The following is a 21326-nucleotide window of genomic DNA, read 5'->3' on the forward strand; positions in this document are numbered from 1 at the left end:
ATTCAAGCTTATCACTCTGGTGCATTAAAGAGCACATGCTTGAGAAGCCACTGCCCTCCCATACTTCACACATCCTGCTTATTGTGTGAAAGATAGAGGTCTAGAGGGCTAATCTTCAGCCTCCAGAACAACTACTGCTAATGTCTCAAGAGCCTCCATTATCTCCATTGCTCTCTGTAGCTGCTCAGCTCCACTGCATTTCATTTATTAGACTTATTAGTTCCTTGTCACCCAGAGGTCTCCAAGCATCTGACAGAAAAAGAAAATATATATATACAATACCAGGGGAGGGGGGAATCATATAATACATTAATATTTCATATAAATTCCATTAAAAAATACCAAAATAATAAAGCAATACTCATGGGAACTGGGTGTGCAAAAACCCACTAATAGTTAGTTGCGTTGTATTTTGAGAGTGCTCATTTTCATGCTGTGCTGCCTGTATAACCAACCAGACAACCCACACACCAAAAGCGCGGAACCAAACATGGCTTCTGTTCCAACAGGCCCTCTTGCTCTTTTACTGTGCAGTTATGCAGAGAAAAAACAAAATGGTGATACTTTTGTTGGCGAAGCAAGATGTTCTACAAGGTATTTTGGGATCTCTCCAGTACCAGTTAAGGGCAACTGACCTAAAAAGCTGTATGGTAGCCAGCGTGAACAAGGCTCCACCTGGTAATCTACTTGGCAAAATGAGGTGAATCAAAATTAAGTGGAGGCAAATTCTTCAGTATAGGTATGTGCCAAATCAAGTGCAACATATTGTTTTCACCTGGTGCTTTGTGTCCTACACTTCAAAAGCAAGGTGTCAAGGCACCTAATCAAGGAAGCTCCTGTGGGAAATTCGTTTAGAATTCCCTATTGCAAAACATAACTCCAAAACTTATTAAACAATCAGAAGCTAGTTCAAAAAATATATAATTGTTCTCTCTTTTCTATTTACCTGAGATTACAGCTACAGCTGTCTTTTACGTATTAGCAACTTGTGGTCCCTGCAACAAATCCAACCCTCAGTAATACAACGAAGACCCCACAGTTGCCAAAATAGAAGCAGAAGGAGCACTTGAAGGCAAGTGCACCGAATGTACTACAAGTGCACTCTGATAAAACAGCAACTGAGCAGGGATTGACCATTCGCCACTTCTTATTCAAAATTATCCTCTAGTAAAAATAGCTACCGCACAGCAAATAGCTTAGAGAAATTGGAATGGCTTCTAAATCCCACTAGTTACTCTGCCTTTGAAAGGCATGGCAATACTCTTTTGGTCAATTTTTCCATGGCAGGTTGGATGGAGGCTGCACTCCTATCATGACATATCCAAACCCCTCACCTCCTACATAGTTAACACGGATGATAGAGTTGTGACTCACCTCAAGCTCAGGAATAGGAATGACAATGTCTCATGGTAAGGAGAACTAGCAAGCCTGCTAGTCCATGCAGAATAGAGAAAGCTCCAGGCATGCACATGTATGCTTTAATTAAACACAAATTAAAGGAAGGCAAGTTCTAACCCTGCTCCAAAACAGAGCAAGGAAAACAGCAACAGAATACGGGTCAGAGATTCCTCTGGCATCTTAAAGGCGAATCAATTCATTCTGGCCTAAGATTTCATAGGCCAGAGTCCGGTTTAACAGATGCATGACAAGGCACCTAAATGGGTGGGTGAGTGAGTAGGTAGAATGCACAAGTGTATTTATTTTATACATGCATCCTCAGTACATAGAAGACTGTTGGTTGCCTTAGATTTTTGGCCAAACTCAGCAAGGCCAACAACCCACCCAACGTTACAGTACATAAGAGTAGAAAAGCACACAGAACTGAACCAAGAATTTGTCAGTATAACCCTAAATTGTAGTCCCAAGCCCTAGGCAGCCTCTTTGCTGTGACCATTTTAGCTTGATCAGGCTTCACTTGATAGGCGTGCAAGGTAAGCGACTCAACACTCGGATCCGTGCACCTCGGCTCTCCTTTGCAGCTGATGGGAAAGAGAGAGCTCCAATAAACTTGGCAATGTGGTCAAGTCAGGTACGGAACACAAGGTCCCAAGCAAGGCGTGGAAAGTTCCTCAAAGACCCCCAAACCACCCTCCTCCTCTTCTTCGCCGCCCCCCCCCCCGAGGCGTTGCAAGAAGAGCACGCGCTCGCTGGGCAAATAATGGGTGGGTGGGTGACAGAGAGGCGTTCAATGGAGCCGGAGGGGGGGGGGCGCGAGACAGGAAAGGGAGTTGAATGGAGCCCAATGGAGGAGTTCAATGGAGGCGCGGCGAGGAAGGAAGCCTTAGGAGACCCCCGCCCGCCCGGCATGGAGGCGAAAGGGGACGGAGAGGAGGAGGAGGGCGGGCGCCGTCGGAGCCGTGGGCGTCGGCAGCAGCTACCCGGCCATCCCTGCGGGCCTTGGCGAGGCGCCCCCGGGGCCGGCTGAGGGAAGGCGCTGCTCGCCCACACGCCGCCGGTGCCCCAGCCTCCGCCTCCGCCTCCGCCGCCCTCGACTCACCTGCTGACGAGACGCGAGAGGAGCGAACGCGGCGAGGATGCCGAGCTGCCCGGCCCGGCCCGAGCTTAGCCGCCGCCGCCGCCTCCCTCCCTTCCTCGCCCGCCTCAGCCCGCTCGCTTCAGCCGCTCTCATTCAGCACCGGCGGCCGCTTATCCTCTGAGGGGAGGGAGGGGGAGGAGGAGGGGGAGGAGGAGGGGGAGGAGGAGGCGTCTCCCGGCGCGCGCACGCACGCGCACGCTCCCCCGCGCAAGGGAGGGAGGGAGGGAGGGAAAGAGAGGGACGCATGCGCGCGCGCGCGTCTTTCCCTCCTGGAATTCTGCTGGATGGGAAAGCGGGAGGAGAGAAGGAAGCGCGCAGGCGCGATCTTGTTTTTGTTCGGCCCCTTTAAGAAGCTGTGAGCGCGAGCGGCCCGGCGGCGTTGGTGAAAAGCGGGCTCCGATTGGTCGCTGCCGCGAGGGAGGTCCCTCCCACCGCGAGGGGTTAACTGTCACAATGGCGGCCGCCAACGGCCCCAGAGAGAGAGAGAGAGAGAGAGAAGCAGCGGAGGCCGATGGCTCCCGGAGGGCTGAAGAGGAGGAGGAGGACGACTGGAGAAAGGAAGGTGAGATAGGGGGCGGAGGGGTGGAGTGGGGGGGCCCCCAAGGTGTCTGAGTTCATAAACTCCCTTTGTATAAAAGACAAGTACAGTGGTACCTCAGGTTAAGGACTTAATTTGTTCCGGAGGTCCGTTCTTAACCTGAAACTGTTCTTAACCTGAAGCACCACTTTAGCTAATGGGGCCTCCTGCTGCCGCCGCGCCGCCAGAGCGCGATTTCTGTTCTCATCCTGAAGCAAAGTTCTTAACCCGAGGTAATATTTCTGGGTTGGTGGAGTCTGTAACCTGAAGCGTATGTAACCCGAGGTACCACTGTACTTCTGACAAGACAGAAGTACTGTTTTTGGGGGACAGGGGGCGGGCAGGTGTGGAGGATTCCCTGGTCCTGAATGGGGTAACTGTGCCCCTGAAGGACCAGGTGCACAGCCTGGGAGTCATTTTGGACTCACAGCTGTCCATGGAGGCACAGGTCAATTCTGTGTCTACCAGCTCCATCTGGTGCGCAGGCTGAGACCCTCCCTGCCTGCAGACTGTCTCGCCAGAGTGGTGCATGCTCCAGTTATCTCTCGCTTGGACTACTGCAATGCGCTCTACGTGGGGCTACCTTTGAAGGTGATTCGGAAACTACAACTAATCTAGAATGCGGCAGCTAGACTGGGGACTGGGAGCGGCCGCCGAGACCACATAACACCGGTCTTGAAAGACCTACATTGGCTCCCAGTACGTTTCTGTACAATTCAAAGTGTTGGTGCTGACCTTTAAAGCCCTAAACGGCCTCGGCCCAGTATACCTGAAGGAGCGTCTCCACCCCCATCGTTCAGCCCGGACACTGAGATCCAGCACTGAGGGCCTTCTGGTGGTTCCCTCACTGCGAGAAGCAAAGCTACAGGGAACCAGGCAGAGGGCCTTCTCGGTGGTGGCACCCACCCTGTGGAACGCCCTCCCACCAGATGTCAGAAAGAAAAATAACTACCAAACTTTTAGAAGACATCTGAAGGTAGCCCTGTTTAGGGAAGCTTTTAATGTTTAATAGGTTATTGTATTTTAGTGTTTTGTTGGAAGCCGCCCAGAGTGGCTGGGGAAACCCAGCCAGATGGGCGGGGTATAAATAAAATATTATTATTATTATTATTATTATTATTATTATTATTATTATTGTATAAAAACGGTTAATTTTAATTTTTGTGTGTGTTCCAGACCTTGTTGGGGTCTTTCTCAACCAAGCTATGAGCTCATCCTTCACCTTGTTTCTTACATCTTTCTTTGAAACTGAGCTTCACTTTTCTCCCTGCAGATGTTGGGCTCGCATTTAAGGAAGCTGGTGAGAGAAACACAAAGGAAGAGGCCGAGTTCCGTCTTGTGGGAAGGATGCTAAGCGAGCCTTGACCCGGATGGATGGACCTGTCTTCCCTTTACTGGGCGTGGGTGGGGTGCTGATGGGGTACTGCCTTGGCTCTGCCAGTGCTCTGAAGAATGTGCACTAAAGCACAGGCCATCTCCTCTTTGTTCCGGACACTGATGAATGGCTCCAGAACAGAGCATAACATTGTGTAGTTGTTGGCCACAAATTCAGCAAATTCTTTGTATTGCTCCATGGGGAGGATGGTAATTGTCTGATAACGGCATTTTATCCGTATGGATGGACCTGTCTTCCCTTTATTGGGCGTGGGAGTGCTGATGGGGTACCACTTCTCCACGAATTGCCGACCAGTCACAGCAGCTATGGGGATGTCGACCAGACCCACATAGTTGTTCTTGTCCTTTTTCTTCTTCTTTTTGACATCTTTATAGATGTGGACAGTGATGCTGTGGGCAGGTGGAAGGCCAAAGAATTCAAAGTGCTCTCCCCAGAAGATGTTGCCATTTTTCATTTTGCTGGTTGTGTGGGCAAATGAGGTATCGTCCACACACAACAGCCCCGGGTGTCATCGCTGAGAGGGGTGACATTTGGCCGGGCCAGCCTTCCAAAGAATGTCACCCCTGGGTGCGCCACCTGCCCGCGACTCCCAAGCCTCCCCCGAGCTGTCAAAACGAAGAGGGAAGGCCGCCAGCAAAGAGGTGCTGGAGTGTGGCACAGCTTTGCCGGCAGCCTTCCTCTTTCATTTCAACAGCTCGGGGGAGGCTTGGGAGCCGCGGGCAGGTGGTGCACCCAGGGGTGACATTCTTTGGAAGGCTGGCACGGCCTTCCAGGAGGCAGCACCTGGCTTGCAGCGCCCAGAGTGCAGCTCCACTTCTCCCAATGTTCCCGGAGGGCAATGGAGGAGGATGACTGAAGAATGGTAGGTTAGATGGGAGTGGGGTGAGCGAGGAAGTATTGGTGGCAGGGAGGTGGTGGGAGGCAGAGATGTGGGATGGTGGGTAGGGGTGCCCCGAATGTGTCCGGGTTTTTGGAACCCTAAACTGCATTTACTTCGCATTACCCTCAAGATAGCAAGTTGTTTTAAATTGTGCCTCATGATTCACTGCTCCCCTTGTGAAGTGCTAATAAAATTAGCAGGCTCAGCTTACATCGTATTTTGTGTCTCTCTCTCTGTGTGTACAGTCCATAAATAGTGTTTTCCTAGAACCTTTAATAAAGTTTAAAAATAATGAGGCTAAAATACAGAACTATATACTTTTCTTGTTTTTAAGATATAGAAATCACAATAGTGTGTGATGAGACTGAAACACTTTCCTTTTTTTAATGAAATGTCTGAGTAGATTCTACTTATTAAAAAATGACAGGCATTTTGGACAGACTTGTTAGCAGTAATTATACCCATGGCATGCTATTAGGAAAATATACTGCCCCACCAGTGTTTTGGCTTTTAAAAAAATACAGAATACTCAGTTTTTTAAAAATATATTGAGGTGAGGGATAATATATATATAATATATATATAATATATAACAGGTTTATTTAGAAGTGGTCTATGTTTACTTCCATTTGGATTTAGTCTGCCTTTTAGCCCAAGAAGGCTGAGTACCCTGCACAGATTAGAATGCTAGAATTTTATCTCATGTTGCCCCTCTTTAATTTTAAAATACCGAAGGTGTTTCCCTTTTTTGAGTCTCTCCTTGTATTACCATATGTTTTGTATGTCTTGTGACATTAAAACACTTAATAAAAGCAATGCAGGGATGCGGGTGGGGCTGTGGGTTAAACCACAGAGCCTAGGACTTGCCGATCAGAAGGTCGGTTCGAATCCCTGCGACGGGGTGAGCTCCCATTGCTCGGTCCCTGCTCCTGCCAACCTAGCAGTAGAAAAGCATATCAAAGTGCAAGTAGATAAATAGGTACCGCTCTGGTGGGAAGGTAAACGGCGTGTCCGTGTGCTGCTCTGGTTTGCCAGAAGCGGCTTTGTCGTGCTGGCCACATGACCCAGAAGCTGTACACCGGCTCCCTCGGCCAATAAAGCTAGATGAGCGCCGCAACCCCAGAGTCGGTCACAACTGGACCTAATGATCAGGGGTCCCTTTACTAAAAGCAATGCAATATTATAACTGGATGGAAATTTTCTCAACGCCTGGTAAAAAAGTCTTTGGAAACTACAAAGATTGGCCAAATAAAAATTGGCACATTCTGTGTCAAAAATATGTACATAGCCATCTCAAATGTAGATGTATTTTCACTGAGGTGGGGAAATTGTAGTTAAGCATCTCACTTTGGGCACGTTTTAGCCAAATTTCAGCCTGGCCTGTCTCCTGCTGAAATCAGTGTTTCATTTTGCTTGGAAGTAAATCCTGCTGATTCTATTCCCAACATACGGACACAATGTTTCCCCAGATTAGCATCTCAGCTCTGAGCTCTTTCAATTGCTCATCCAATATTTGCCAGATTATACCAACAATCAGTGAGGTGTTCAACAGTGTCTTTTTCATATTGGGTTCTTTTTGTCTCCCCCTTAACACTGCCTTGAAAACTTGTGTCTGTCTCTTTAAGTAAACCGTGCATTCTGTTCCCACACCAGTGGATTCAGTTTCACTTTTATAACTAGCACCACACAGATAGAAAGTTAAAAGTAATATAAGATGAAGGTATTTGACAAACCAGAGCATCCTTATCCATTTGTAAACTTTCTTAATCACCAGTAATTAAGCTAAGCCTTTTGCTTTGTTTTTCAGCCTGTTAATGCCTCTTATTATGCCAGCAGCCAAATTGCCTTCTGGGTAATAATTAATTGGCAGATAGATCACCCAAGTCGTAATTGCTTCCAGTCTCAAAGACAGTTAAAATAAGGAAGGTTTTTGCTGATCTGATGCCTGAAAGCTAACATTATTGTGTGGTGTCTGGGTACAATGGGGGTTCCTCGCTCTAAGACCCTCCTCCACATCTGAAAACTTATTATCTCAGGTGTGATGAATGGCTTCCATCAGGTCATGTAAGGTTATCCATTATGTCCCTATCTTCAAAGAGGGAGTGGGACACCAAGATCTTCATCTTGGCTATCATAATTTTTTCTGCTGACAGAAAAAAAAAGCGCTGACAGCTGAAAACTAGTCAGCCATCTCTGCTCCCCAAAAGTCAACTCCATACTCCTAATATATGTGTAATATTTGCACACTTTTTGTTTGAGAACCGCACTGCAAAATCTGGAGAATACAAATTTCGGAGAAAAGTTGTTTTTAGTTTCCCATATGGCTTGGGGGAATGCAAATTAGGCTTGAATTAAAAGGTGGACTGAGTCAGATTTCTTCCCCCATCCTTATGAATACACATGCATGAATCAGCTATCAGCTCAGTAATGAGTTCACTGCCATCAAGTGTATATCTAACCAACATATTTTCACATGACACCCATGAGGGCTGTTTGTGCCCAGAATATGTAACATACTGGCCTTGTGTTACTTTTGTGAATAATGCCCCACAGAAAAATAGTTGTCAAACAAACTTGCATGTTGAAAACTACCATTATGTTGATCCTTTCATGAAACTTGCAGAGAGAGGCATCTCTGAAGATATACGCTGTATACATAATGGACTAACAGAATTATGTATAATAGGATTTATGAACTATCTGTAAAGGCAAGATTCCAAAGACAACCGCTCTTGCCAGTTGTACATAGCAATGGATCTCCATTTTAAGTAAACAAAGTAAAGATTGTGTCTGCCACAAGAATTCTAGAGATTTATCCCACAAGCCCTTCAATATAAATGCATCTGTCCTTTTGCTTAAATCCTTACCATCTGTTCTCATATACTGTTCCAGTCTCAAGCAGTGATTAACCAGCTACTGTGGAAAAACACCTGTTCCTTTAATTCATGGTCATGGTTAGTTATTAATTTAAAGTAAGCTATGACTTGCTTAGAATTTTGAAAATCAGTATGAAAACCCAATTTATATAATACATCAGACAACAGAACTGCAGGTTATACAGGTTGCAGAACTGCGGTTGAGTGGTATAATTAATTAGAGACAGACGGACTCTGGCAAGAACTTTCACCCTTAGCTCTTCAATGTGTGTGGCATAGTATTATCATTTGGGTCCATTGGTCCATGATACCAACTCCATGCCACTTTTTCAGAGCTCTTCCTTTCCACTCTCCCACTGTGTTTTTCTTTACTCTCCTTCCTCCCTTCCTGAAATCATTCAGTTGATTCAGCTGCAATGAAACCAAGTGCTTGTAACCTGATTTGGATTTGGGACATAGCATTTTAATTGTCACAGCTGTCTCCTACATTCAATTGTATGGACTTCAAATAGGAAAAAAATTAGCTATTATAAGATTCCAGTTCACTTAGCTTCCATTCCCTAAAGTTAGACAACGTACTTCACACACAAGCTGATGAAAGGTTGTGATCTAATGCTCTGATCAGAGGTGCCAACTTGAATAAAATATGGGGGGGCAGGCACTGTGCTTTTTTCAGGGGGTACTCATGGATATGCATTACCGGCACCTCTTTCTTGTTGTCAAAAGTGTGGCACTTACTGTAACAACTTCATAAAGAGGATGGGCAACTATTTTTCTATTTAAAGAAGTACTGGGGGCAAGTAAGCCCCGCCATTCATAATCAATCACAAGATGTGGCACATGCACACTGTTTGAATGGCAATGCCCATCAACTTTGTGGAGGGGCAGCCCCCTCAAATATTTCATTTGGGCGGGGCAAAGGGACCTGATAATAGTAATAGTAAAAATAATAATTTATTATTTCTACTCTGGCCATCTGGCTGGGTTTCCCCAGCCACTCTGGGCGGCTTTCAACAGAACATTAAAAACAGAATAAAACTTCAAACATTAAAAACTTCCCTAAACAGGGCTGCCTTCAGATGTCTTCTAAAAGTCAGATAGTTGTTTATTTCCTTGATATTTGATGGGAGAGCGTTTCACAGGGCAGGTGCCACCACCAAGAAGGCCCTCTGCCTGATTCCCTGTAACCTTACTTCTCGCAGTGAGGGAACTGCCAGAAGGCCCTCAGAGCTGGACCTCAGTGTCCAGGCTGAACAATGGAAGTGGAGGTAGGTAGCCGTGTTGGTCTGCCATATTTGAAGAAGTGTGCATGCACACGAAAACTCATACCAATAACAAACTTAGCTGGTCTCTAAGGTGCTACGTACGTAAGGTGCTCTAAGGTCCGTATAGTAAAAGCTATGGTTTTCCCAGTAGTGATGTATGGAAGTGAGAGCTGGACCATAAAGAAGGCTGATCACCGAAGAATTGACGCTTTTGAATTATGGTGCTGGAGGAGACTCTTGAGAGTCCCATGGACTGCAAGAAGATTCTTGAGAGTCCCATGGACTGCAAGAAGAACAAACGCATCCATTCTTAAGGAAATCAGCCCTGAGTGCTCACTGGAAGGACAGATTGTGAAGCTGAGGCTCCAAGACTTTGGCCACCTCATGAGAAGAGAAGACTCACTGGAAAAGACCCTGATGTTGGGAAAGATAGAGGGCACAAGGAGAAGGGGACGACAGAGGATGAGATGGTTAGACAGTGTTCTCGAAGCTACAAACATGAATCTGACCAAACTGCGGGTGGCAGTGGAAGACAGGAGTGCCTGGCGTGCTCTGGTCCAGGGGGTCACGAAGAGTCGGACACGACTAAACAACAACAAGGTGCTACTGGAAGGAGTTTTTTTTATTTTGTTTTGGTGGGGGTGGAGACGCTCCTTCAGGTATACTGGGCCGAGGCTGTTTGGGACCTTGGCCTCTAGGAATGGCTTCTATGGCTCTGGTAGTCTCCCATCTCCTCATCACTGTCACTCGGGTTTCTTCCTCCTCTAGTCCCGCAAAAGTGTTATGCCCACTTTCTGGGCTATGTGCAACCCTTGTGTTTGGCTGCTCAGAGTGACCTGCCAATCAGTGCCCACCCAGGTCAAGAGCCCTTAAAAACAGAATGTTGCCAACAACCCTTTATCTTTAATCCCTTGTCGTGCAACCAATGCCAGAGACTACAGCGCCAGAAGTGACCTTAAGAGGAAGTTTTGCTGTTATATTTTCTAGCATGGGGTTACACTGGCTAATATTCCGGGTTAGTTGTTTACTACTCATTAATACTACTCCACTGCTTAATTAGGCTTCTCCGGCTGGACTGATTTCTGAATGTGCTTAAGGGCCGTTCGTCCTCTCCTGTTGGTTGAACTGAACTGGTTTAAAGTGCCCTGGAGGTAAAAAAGGGGTGACGGGTAGAAGCTGCCAGGCAGGAGACATGGAGTTTGGCTGGCTGTCCCCCTACTCCCAAGTAGAACACCGTAAAGCAGTGGGAATCCTGCACACCTTGCCCTGGGTGACAGATGGGCAGATATCAGCAAGAAGAGAGAGTAGGACCTGTCATCCGCTGCTAGTGAGCTACTCTGCTGGGTTGGCATTGGAGTGGAGGGACACCATCCATAACAGCATTCAAATCAAAGACTGCCCAAAGACTTCAGTCGTTCAGCTGTGATGTTATACTAGATCTTATGAACCAAAGGCTGGAATCCAGAAGAGTTTGGATTTGATATCCCGCCTTTCACTCCCCTTCAGGAGTCTCAAAGCAGATAACATTCTCCTTTCCCTTCCTCCCCCACAACAAACACCCTGTGAGGTGAGTGGGGCTGAGAGACTTCAGAGAAGTGTGACTAGCCCAAGGTCACCCAGCAGCTGCATGTGGAGGAGCAGAGACGCGAACCCGGTTCCCCAGATTACGAGACTACCACTCTTAACCACTACACCACACTGGCACACCAAGTGAGTGTGCACACACCAACTGGAGAGCAATAGCAAGGTGAGCATTATAAGAGCTTTTAAAAGTAGCAAATGTGATATATTCAAGGGCACGAGCATGGTTGCACAAGGAAAGAAAAAATCCACAGGCAGAAAAACATTTTGCTGCATTATAGAGAAAAACTTTTCTTACTTTCTGCATCCGTTCCCCTATTTGGAATGCCAGAATCCAAAACAGTCATAAACTGCATTTAAGGCTGAATCATGAGCATGACTGGAGCTATTGTTGTTGTTATGCCGGCTTTTTTTAAAATTCCATGCTATGATTCTTCATTTACTGCCCCATTTTTGCTCTGTAGCATCAAAGATTTAAGAGCTTTGAGGAAAGGCAGAATCTGCAATAAAAACACTTTTTAAGTGTACCATTAGCATTCATGCAGTCATGCTTCCACAGAGTCTTCTTAGATGCAAACAAAAGGCTTCTCTGTTTTCTTTTATAGCCCCAGCATCTTCTGGTCCATTCATTTTTAGCGCAATTGGATTCCAGCAGACATTATCCTTCAAGACGTCGTCATTCTGAATGAAGCTTACTCTTCCAGCAAGCTCCCCTCCCCACCCAGCCCTATGAGGCTACTCATGATTTAAAGCAACGCTGCCCAAAGAGGCGGAGAGGCCTGTGACAAGGAAGCAGGTTAGACCAATGCTCCAGAGACCAGAGCCTGTGATGAGCTGGCATCCATTAAATGATTCAGTGTGGCAAATGACGCAGTTGTTATCTGTCAACAGCAGCAGACTGCAACCTGAACCCAGGAAAACATGTGCTCAAATGGGACACTGACCCACAACAATGCAGATACAAATGCCAACATAGAATACAGTGGTATCTCAGGTTAAGTACTTAATTCATTCCGGAGGTCTGTACTTAACCTGAAACTGTTCTTAACCTGAAGCACCATTTTAGCTAATGGGGCCTCCCGCTGCCGCCGCGCCGCCAGAGCACGATTTCTGTTCTCATCCTGAAACAAAGTTCTTAACCCGAGGTACTATTTCTGGGTTAGTGGAGTCTGTAACCTGAAGCGTATGTAACCTGAAGTGTGTGTAACCCGAGGTACCACTGTACAGTGAAACAGTCCCAGCAGGGATATTGGGAAAACTTCCATCTCTTCCCTTTATCTTCTTCTTGGTGGGGGGGCGAATGAAAATCTCTTCAACCAAAGAGGCAGGGGCAAGAAATTGTTGGATCATGGGGAAGGAATTTGCATAAAACCTGCCGACTCTTTCAGAGCTGATGAGGCAAGAAGGCAGCCTGCTATGGCCCTTACTCAGTTCTGCATAAGTCTCATGGAAATGAACAGGCATTGCACAAGGTTTCCTATCCACTATGCAGTTCCATTCCAGGAATAAAAGGAGATTTGTTCAGGCTGTCACATACAGCTGCCGGTGATGGACTGCACATGAAGCAATAGTGCTTGCTGCCTTTTAAGGAGCAGAGACCCATCTGAGCCCTGTGAGACTGCCGCGCTGAGACTGGAGCTCAATCTGTGCCTGCTCCTGCAGGTAGAACCTCAGATCATCTGCCGTCATATGACGCCACGTGATGGACCCCGCACATCTGTCAACAAAGGCCCTGCCACCAGGTCCACTTCCTCACCCTAGACCTAGGCAGTGTGATCCATCCTGGGATATAGTTTAATGAATGGTGGTATAGAAATGCGTTAAAATAAATGCATTCCTGTGGGGCACTATTGGGCTTCACGACAGAGATTTGGGCTTCAGGAGAGAAGATCGGCAATGGTGGGGAATCTGTTTGGCATTAATGGCCTTATCATTTAATAACTCCTGTAAGCTTTAAAAGAATCTAGGACTTTCTGACCAGAAAGCAGTTTAAAAACCGATAGTGTAACACGTAGAGGTATTGCCCTAATATGGATTTTGGATTTTTTTCTTATGGGCCAACAAAACTGCCTTTAATATTTGGTCAATATATAAAACAACATTTTAAAAATCTAACAGCGTCTGATATACAGTATGCAGTGGGAAAGTCACCCTAAATTTTGCATATTTATGGATATTTTGTTTGTCTCTAATAAAATAGATACTTCTTGGGGTTTTTTCCTCAGTAGGCTCTAAGGTAAGTTGAAAAACATTCACAGTGAAATTCACATTTAATTAATTTATTGCAGTGTTCAAGTCTAAATTACATTGATAAGAGGGAGTTGCAAGATGTCTCAGCTATATTCTTACCCTTCAAAAGTAGCAGTAATGGAAATTGGTTCTTACTGACAAAACAATTAGCTTGGAACACGATGGAGTTAAAATTCCACTAGTTAATTTATTGTGGTTTCAAGAACAAGCACAAACAAAGTGTTCTTTGGGGATAAAAATCAGCAGAACACTTGATGTTTGGCACAGACTAAAAACCAGATGGTCCCAGGTGTGCCCCCACTTTCTCGCAGTTCCTTTTGGCAATAATTCATGTCCCTTACCTGATCTTTTAGGTTTCCTTATGGGAGGTGTGTACACAGAAGTTAAGAGCCTTAATAAGGTGCAACCCCTTAGCAAAAGTTGGCCCAATACACTATTAAATGTTCTCATTAAAACAAAAAAACTACTGCAATATGTTCAAATCTACAAGTTCACATACATTTCCCCCCTTTTCTGTTGTGACTCCTTTGTTCCCATTCCATCCACATATAACCTGCAAATACGGTAATCCTCTGTTCTGCACTTTACGGAAGCAGTAGTTATTTCATGCAGCACCTCTCAACAAAGAATAAAGGAATGAGGATGCAGGATTTGCAAGTTCTTAAAGAACTGCCTCATTGGTTGAATGAAAATCCCACCGGTACAGCATTCTGTTTGCAACACCAGCCGGAGAGATGCCTTTAGGAAGCTCATAAAAAGGCAAGAATGTCTCTTGCCTATTGTCTCTCTCCAGCATCTGGTTATAGAGATACAGTATACTGCCTGTGTGTAAAGAGGTTCCATTTCGCTGTTATGGCTAATAATAATTGATAAGCATGATTATCGGTTCATGAATAGTTTTACTCCATTAATTTATCCAATATTTTAAAACAGCCATCTGAGCCAAGAACTGGAGGGCTGAATCTTCCAGCGACAAATTAGATTTGGCCCCAAAAGTATCGCTGTGGAAGTGTGACCGCTTCGGTGACAAAGTGCTGTTGCAGCCACAGAGGGCAAATCTAATTTAAAGTTGTTGTTTAAAAGGAAATCAACTTGATTTGCAAGTTCACAGGTTTGCAAGTTCTGCCCGTTCTTGAATACAAATTCCTACATCAACCGGAGAATTTGGGCAGCTGTACTTGAGGCTTAAAGACTGGCAAGCCACATGCTAAAAGTAATACTAGAAACTAAGAGTTACATGCTGACAGAGACCTGAAGGGCCGTATTCAATGTCGACATCTGTTTTCCCTCCCCTGCCACAAGGGAGAACAATAATAATCTCACTTAAGGACTAAGTAGAAAGCTAAGACCATGCGGCAGCTTCTTAGTCGGAGGGTCTGAAGTCAACAACAGAAGCCCTGTCCACCTTTGCATCTGGTCCTTTGACCTCCTACAGAAGCTAGACTTCTGTCTCAACACACCTGGGAGGTTAATAAACTGAAGAGTAGGCATGCAGGAGAAATCCATTCAGCTGGCATTTGAAGCCTTATCTATCAAATCTGCACTTTCCCAAACAATACACCGACTGGCCGGCTAAAGCAGGCGAGGGTAGCCTATGGGTCTCAAGCCCCCGGTGAGTTAGGGAATTCCCCTGCATGTAAAGACAGGCTCCGGCAAACTGAATTCACACTAAACTCCTGATGAATTTTCACTGCAGAAATGCAGAGAACTGAAATACAGTGGAACCTCGGGTTACATACACTTCAGGTTACATACGCTTCAGGTTACATACGCTTCAGGTTACAGACTCCGCTAACCCAGAAATAGTGCTTCAGGTTAACTTTGCTTCAGGATGAGAACAGAAATTGTGCTCTGGCGGCACGGCAGCAGCAGGAGGCCCCATTAGCTAAAGTGGTTCTTCAGGTTAAGAATAGTTTCAGGTTAAGTACGGACCTCTGGAATGAATTAAGTACTTAACCTGAGGTACCACTGTAATAATAATAATAATAATAATAATTTATTTATATCCTGCCCTTCCCAGTTCAAAAACCGGGCTCAGGGTGGCTAACAACAAATTTAAAACACTTAATTGCAAAAGCAGCATAAAATACAGTATAAAAACATGAATAACAATAAAATTCAAAGTTCAGAAATCAATTTAGGGGAAATCCATCTAATAAGCATTAGATAATCACCAGAGCTAGCTGGCTGAATTGGTCCTACTTGGGCCAGCAAGGAGGCCACGGGAGAATTAGCTGTGGGGTCTCAGAGCAGGTGATCTTCATAAAAGGGGAGAGGGAGGGAAGAGAAGGGAAATAAAAGATCAGGCTAAGTTCAAATGGAAAGCCAGGCGGAATAGCTCTGTCTTACAGGCCCGACGGAAGGCGGTTAAATCCTGAAGGGCCCTAGTCTCATGGGACAGAGCATTCCACCAGGTCGGAGCCATCACTGAAAAGGCCCTGGCCCTGGTGGAGGATAGTCTGACTTCCTCAGGGCCCGGGACCTCTAAACTGTGGTTATTCGTGGACCTTAAGGTCCTCTGCGGGGCATACCAGGAGAGGCGGTCCCGTAAATGAGGATTGGAAAATGACAAGAGGAGTGAACCACAAGGGACAGGTCGTTCAATCCTTACTGAAGAGAAATATATAGATGAACTCCTCTTTGGTTAGCACCTTTTGGCACGGTAATGTAGGAATTATCCACCTATTCTTAGTTGTGCCTTGTGCAAAAGTGCGAGTAATATGTCTGCTAATGACATGTGAAATTAATAGAGCTGTGTGTGTCCCAAGAGGCAGTGTGTAAATTCTGATGTTAATTACTTGTCCCAGACTAGCTGGGGCCACAAATGCACCAAACAAAGGCCTGAATGTGTTTGCCAAATAATAAACTTAATCTTCTAGAGGTTCCTGTGGATACAGACACAATCCATCAACACTGCAGCATCTTATAAACACAAGAAAGCTCTTTTTACATGCTATCATGTTGCTGCTTGTCTGATGCTCACTGCCATGGAAGGCTTAGAGGACACATCAGAGCTGTCATTGTCTCTCAAACAAAACAGAAGAGTTACAGGAAATTCTTGATTCCACCCATGCACACCTAGGTCTGGTGCCATCTAGGAACTATGTCTCTGTCATGACAGAAGAAGAAGAAGAAGAAGAGGAAGAAGAGTTTGGATTTGATATCCCGCCTTTCACTCCCTTTAAGGAGTCTCAAAGCGGCTAACAATCTCCTTTCCCTTCCTCCCCCACAACAAACCCTCTTTGAGGTGAGTGGGGCTGAGAGATTTCAGAGAAGTGTGACTGGCCCAAGGTCACCCAGCAGCTGCAGGTGGAGGAGCGGGGAAGCGAACCCGGTTCCCCAGATTACGAGTCTATCGCTCTTAACCACTACACCACACAAGCCACACACTTCCTGCCTGGAGAGCTCTTGCTCACTTTCAAAATGACATTTTGGTTGGTCTTTATAAAGATTTTGCCTGGCTATGGTATGGATGGTACATTTTTTTCTTATGGCCCAACATAATGTTTGTGAGTCTTAGAGAATACTGTATGGTAACTTCTTCAAACATGAAAATCAGGGATATCTTCCTTCCCAGTCTGATGACAGCAGTCCTTACAGTTTCCTGGTACAAGTCCAACTGCTGCAACATGCAATTGCACTCACTTTCCTCACTTTGCCCAGGCTACACTTTTCAGAGAATTTTCTCTACTGTATTGTGGCCCCATGCCATACGTAGGCGTAATATATTTTGGTGTTGCTCAGAGACATCTGACATCCTTGCATCCCCCCAACATGACATGCTTCAGCAATGATAATGAAGTACCGTATTTTTCGCACCATAGGACGCACCGGACAATAGGACACACTTTGTTTTAGAGGGGGGAGAACAAGAAAAAAAAAATCTCCCCCTCTCTGCCCAGCGCCCCTTCAGCGAAGCGGCAGGAGGTGCTGCGCAGAGAGGGGGAGAACTTTCCCCCTCTTGTTTTCCCGCTCTAAAACAAGATGCCGTTTAAGGTGCGTTCAGGCGGCTACCTTGGAAGCCTGGAGAGCGAGAGGGGTCTGCACACACCGACCCCTCTTGCTCTCCAGGCTTCAGGTTCCCTTCAACCTGCTCTTTGGGGCTGGCGGGGGGAAGCCCACCACCAGCCCCAAAGAGCAGGTCTGGGAGCAGCGCAAAGGCGCGCAGCAGAGAGGCTGCTGCCTTAGCCACGCTTCACCTCTCCAGCGGGGCTATGGCGTCTTCGCTCCATAGGACGCACACACATTTCCCCTTCATTTTTGAAGGGGAAAAAGTGCGTCCTATAGAGCGAAAAATACGGTAGTTGTTCACATATGGCGTAAATTGAATGCTCTTGTGAAAAACAGCTCAATTGTCATGAAGAGTTTTTGCATGTAAGAAAAATATTGTATCAAACATCTGTGCACTGGCATCTTTTTTATGTCCAACATTTCTCAAAATTACAGTTGTATGATGGCTCAAATCTCCTGGCAAATAGAAGGGGGAGAAATGGAGGCGATGAGAGATTTTACTTTCTTGGGTTCCATGATCACTGCAGATGGTGACAGCAGTCACGAAATTAAAAGATGCCTGCTTCTTGGGAGGAAAGCAATGACAAACCTAGACAGCATTTTAAAAAGTAGTGACATCACCTTGCCAACAAAGGTCCGTATAGTAAAAGCTATGGTTTTCCCAGTAGTGATGTATGGAAGTGAGAGCTGGACCATAAAGAAGGCTGATCGCCGAAGAATTGACGCTTTTGAATTATGGTGCTGGAGGAAACTCTTGAGAGTCCCATGGACTGCAAGAAGATCAAACTTATCCATTCTTAAGGAAATCAGCCCTGAGTGCTCACTAGAAGGACAGATCCTGAAGCTGAGGCTCTAATACTTTGGCCACCTCATGGGAAGAGAAGACTCCCTGGAAAAGACCCTGATGTTGGGAAGAGGAAAAGGGGACGACAGAGGCATAGCTGTCAACTTTTCCCTTTTCTTGCGAGGAATCCTATTTGGAATAAGGGAATTTCGCTTTAAAAAATGGAAACGTTGACAGCTATGGACAGAGGACGAGATGGCTGAATAGTGTTATCGAAGCTACCAACATGAGTTTGACCAAACTGCGGGAGGCAGTGGAAGGCAGGAGTGCCTGGCGTGCTCTGGTCCAGGGGGTCATGAGGAGTCGGACACGACTAAACGACTAAACAACAATGACTTTATGAACCACATTCATTTCATTTTGAGCCATGTATGAGCCCTGCCATGCTGTTAAAAACACTGCAATGTCACATCACAATATATTTAAATGGTCCTTATGTATTGATCCACATTTAGTGCTTTCATATATGACAAAGTACCTAATTGTGAAGCGGGAAGGTAAACGGCGTTTCCGTGCGCTGCGCTGGGTCGCCAGATGCAGCTTGTCACGCTGGCCATGTGACCCGGAAGTGTCTGCGGACAGCGCTGGCTCCCGGCCTATAGAGTGAGATGAGCGCACAACCCTAGAGTCTGTCAAGACTGGCCCGTACGGGCAGGGGTACCTTTACCTTTACCTTACCTAATTGTGAAGGGACGCGGGTGGCGCTGTGGGTTAAACCACAGAGCCTAGGACTTGCCGATCAGAAGGTTGGCGGTTCTAATCCCCGCAACGGGGTGATCTCCCGTTGCTCGGTCCCTGCTCCTGCCCACCTAGCAGTTCGAAAGGACGTCAAAGTGCAAGTAGATAAATAGGTACCACTCCAGCGGGAAGGTAAACGGTGTTTCCGTGCGCTGCTCTGGTTCACCAGAAGCGGCTTAGTCATGCTGGCCACATGAACCCGGAAGCTGAACGCCAGCTCCCTCGGCCAATAAAGCGTGATGAGCACCGCAACCCCAGATTCATTGGCGACTGGACCTAATGGTCAGAGGTCTCTTTACCTTTACCTTACCTAATTGTGAGAAATTCTATACCAATGCTCTAAAACCAGACAGTGACAAAACTGACATAGGAGTTCCTTCATCAGAGCAACAAAACCCAGCCCAACAAACCCTACTTAATTTTGCCATGGCTCAGGTCTTCCTGGAAGCCAATTCTCAGGCTTTTAAGCCTTTTGCTTTCATCCCAGGCACATGAAGGTCAGCAGGGCTCCTGCTCAAGCTCTTTACTGTTTTGCATATCCAAAGGCAGAACCCCAGGACTCATAGCTAATCTACAAAGTGCAAGGGTCTGTTAGTAGACTGAGAGAGCTGCTAAATGAAAGATTACACCTAAAAGTTGGTTAACAACTGTTTGGATAAAGTCAAGCACTTAGTGCATCACTGCAGTTTGCTGCACTGTCAAACAACAGTTTTTGGCTCGCATTTAGAACTGTGAACTCCAAGCAGCAGGCCTGGGCTATTTTTAGCAGAGCACTTAGTTTAATGAAGTTGAACTTGCCTCAAGAGGTTTCCATGAAAAGTCAAAATGATTTCAGAAGTCTGGAATCTGGAGCTTTTGATTCCGTGTGTTTGCTCAGAGCAAAGTTTGTTTCCCTTCACTCTGCAGTTTCATAAAGCTTTGACAATATTCAAAATCATCTGCCTAGACCACAATCAGACCTATTTCAAATTATATTTTTAAAGTAGGTTCCTGTTTAATTACGGGCAGCTGATCTACCGTACTTGTAAGATGTATATGCTCATTATCTTTCCTTATGGAACATGGAACATGTATATTGTATGGGAAGGTCAGGAGGAAAATAGTGGGGTAGAGGAAAGGGTTAAGAACTGGTAGCCACTGGTAGCCACTGGTAGCCTTCTGACCCCTGTCTTTGCCATCCAAGTTGGAAATGGGAATTGCAACCAAACAGCCCACAAATTACAGAACACATATGCGAACACAGAGGTGACCTATGGCTTTATGATGGTTTCTGAGGAGAAGCCTTGGCAAAATAACGAAATCTAAGGTTTCCTTCCGTCTGATCCGCCACTATAAGCTGCAATGTGAAGGTAGCTTTTGGGGACGCCATGTGAAAAACTGCAAATTCAGGAATATCCATTTTAATTCTAATGGACCCAATTTTATATGGACCCTGAAGAAATGCAAAGAACCTCTCTTCCCCACCCCGTTTTCTTCCTTTCTGCTTGTGTGTGTGTGGAGAGAGAAACAGCCGGAGCCTGTGGCGTCCGCACGGCCGTCCAGATTCCAAAAAGGTGAGCAAGACCTTGAGAACAACCGCCTGCCACCCGGCCACAGCTTTCAGCATTCAGAAGCCAATGCGGGAATAGCGTTCAGGTGGGCTGCAAGTTCACTGGATGGAAAACAAGTTTTTCCTATGAAGAAACTGCGCTTGAATGCTGGGGAAATTAATATCCCAGCAAAAGCAAGGAAGGAAGGAAATGGATTTGTACAACAAATGAGTAAATGAGTGACTGGGCAACAACAGCAGCAAAAAAATCAATATGTTTGAAATAAATACATCTGAAATCAATGCACCATCTCAAAAATCACCTTCCCTGTTCCTACGCTGCCTAGGTCACATCTTGATTTTCCTGGCACTCAAACCTGCTTTTTGCCTAACTGGCTTCTGCCGGGCTTCCCCACCTTCAGACCCCCCCATCTTGGGTGGCGCCCACAGCCCCATCCCAGAAGGCACCCCCCTCCCCTGTGCACTGAGGAGGCGGCGGAGGCAAGTGAGCCGGCACAGGCAGGCAGCCACACAGACAAGTGAGCCAGCACAGGCAGGCAGCCACACAAGCAAGTGAGCCGGCACAGGCAGGCAGCCACACAGGCAAGTGAGCCAGCACAGGCAGGCAGCCACACAGGCAAGTGAGCCGGCACAGGCAAGCAGCCACACAGGCAAGTGAGCCGGCACAGGCAGGCAGCCACACAGGCAAGTGAGCCGGCACAGGCAGGCAGCCACACAGGCAAGTGAGCCGGCACAGGCAGGCAGCCACACAAGCAAGTGAGCCGGCACAGGCAACAACACAGGCAAGTGAGCAGCACAGGCAGGCAGCCACACAAGCAAGTGA

The 21326-nt window shown here is 46.3% G+C and overlaps 1 protein-coding gene and 1 long non-coding RNA gene across 3 annotated transcripts in view; one reads left to right on the forward strand and one right to left on the reverse strand.

Annotated features, from left to right (window-relative positions):
• RALGPS2 (Ral GEF with PH domain and SH3 binding motif 2) overlaps nt 1-2734 on the reverse strand; it is a 103688-nt gene extending 100954 nt beyond the window's left edge. The window contains exon 1 of one of the 2 annotated variants that reach the window (XM_083446346.1): nt 2498-2734. The gene's annotated coding sequence lies outside the window, so the exon portion shown is untranslated. The remainder of the gene's footprint in view (nt 1-2497) is intronic. The other variant, XM_083446345.1, reaches the window with a different exon arrangement.
• A 197-nt stretch (nt 2735-2931) lies between these two features.
• On the forward strand, nt 2932-5599 carry LOC310680126. Its single transcript, XR_014512648.1, has 2 exons — nt 2932-3098; nt 4387-5599. It is a non-coding gene; the product is annotated as an uncharacterized lncRNA (long non-coding RNA).
• Nucleotides 5600-21326: the final 15727 nt, after the last annotated feature.

Source organism: Podarcis tiliguerta (assembly GCF_965153285.1).
Source record: "Podarcis tiliguerta genome assembly, chromosome: 6".
NCBI classification, from domain to species: Eukaryota; Metazoa; Chordata; class Lepidosauria; order Squamata; family Lacertidae; genus Podarcis; species Podarcis tiliguerta.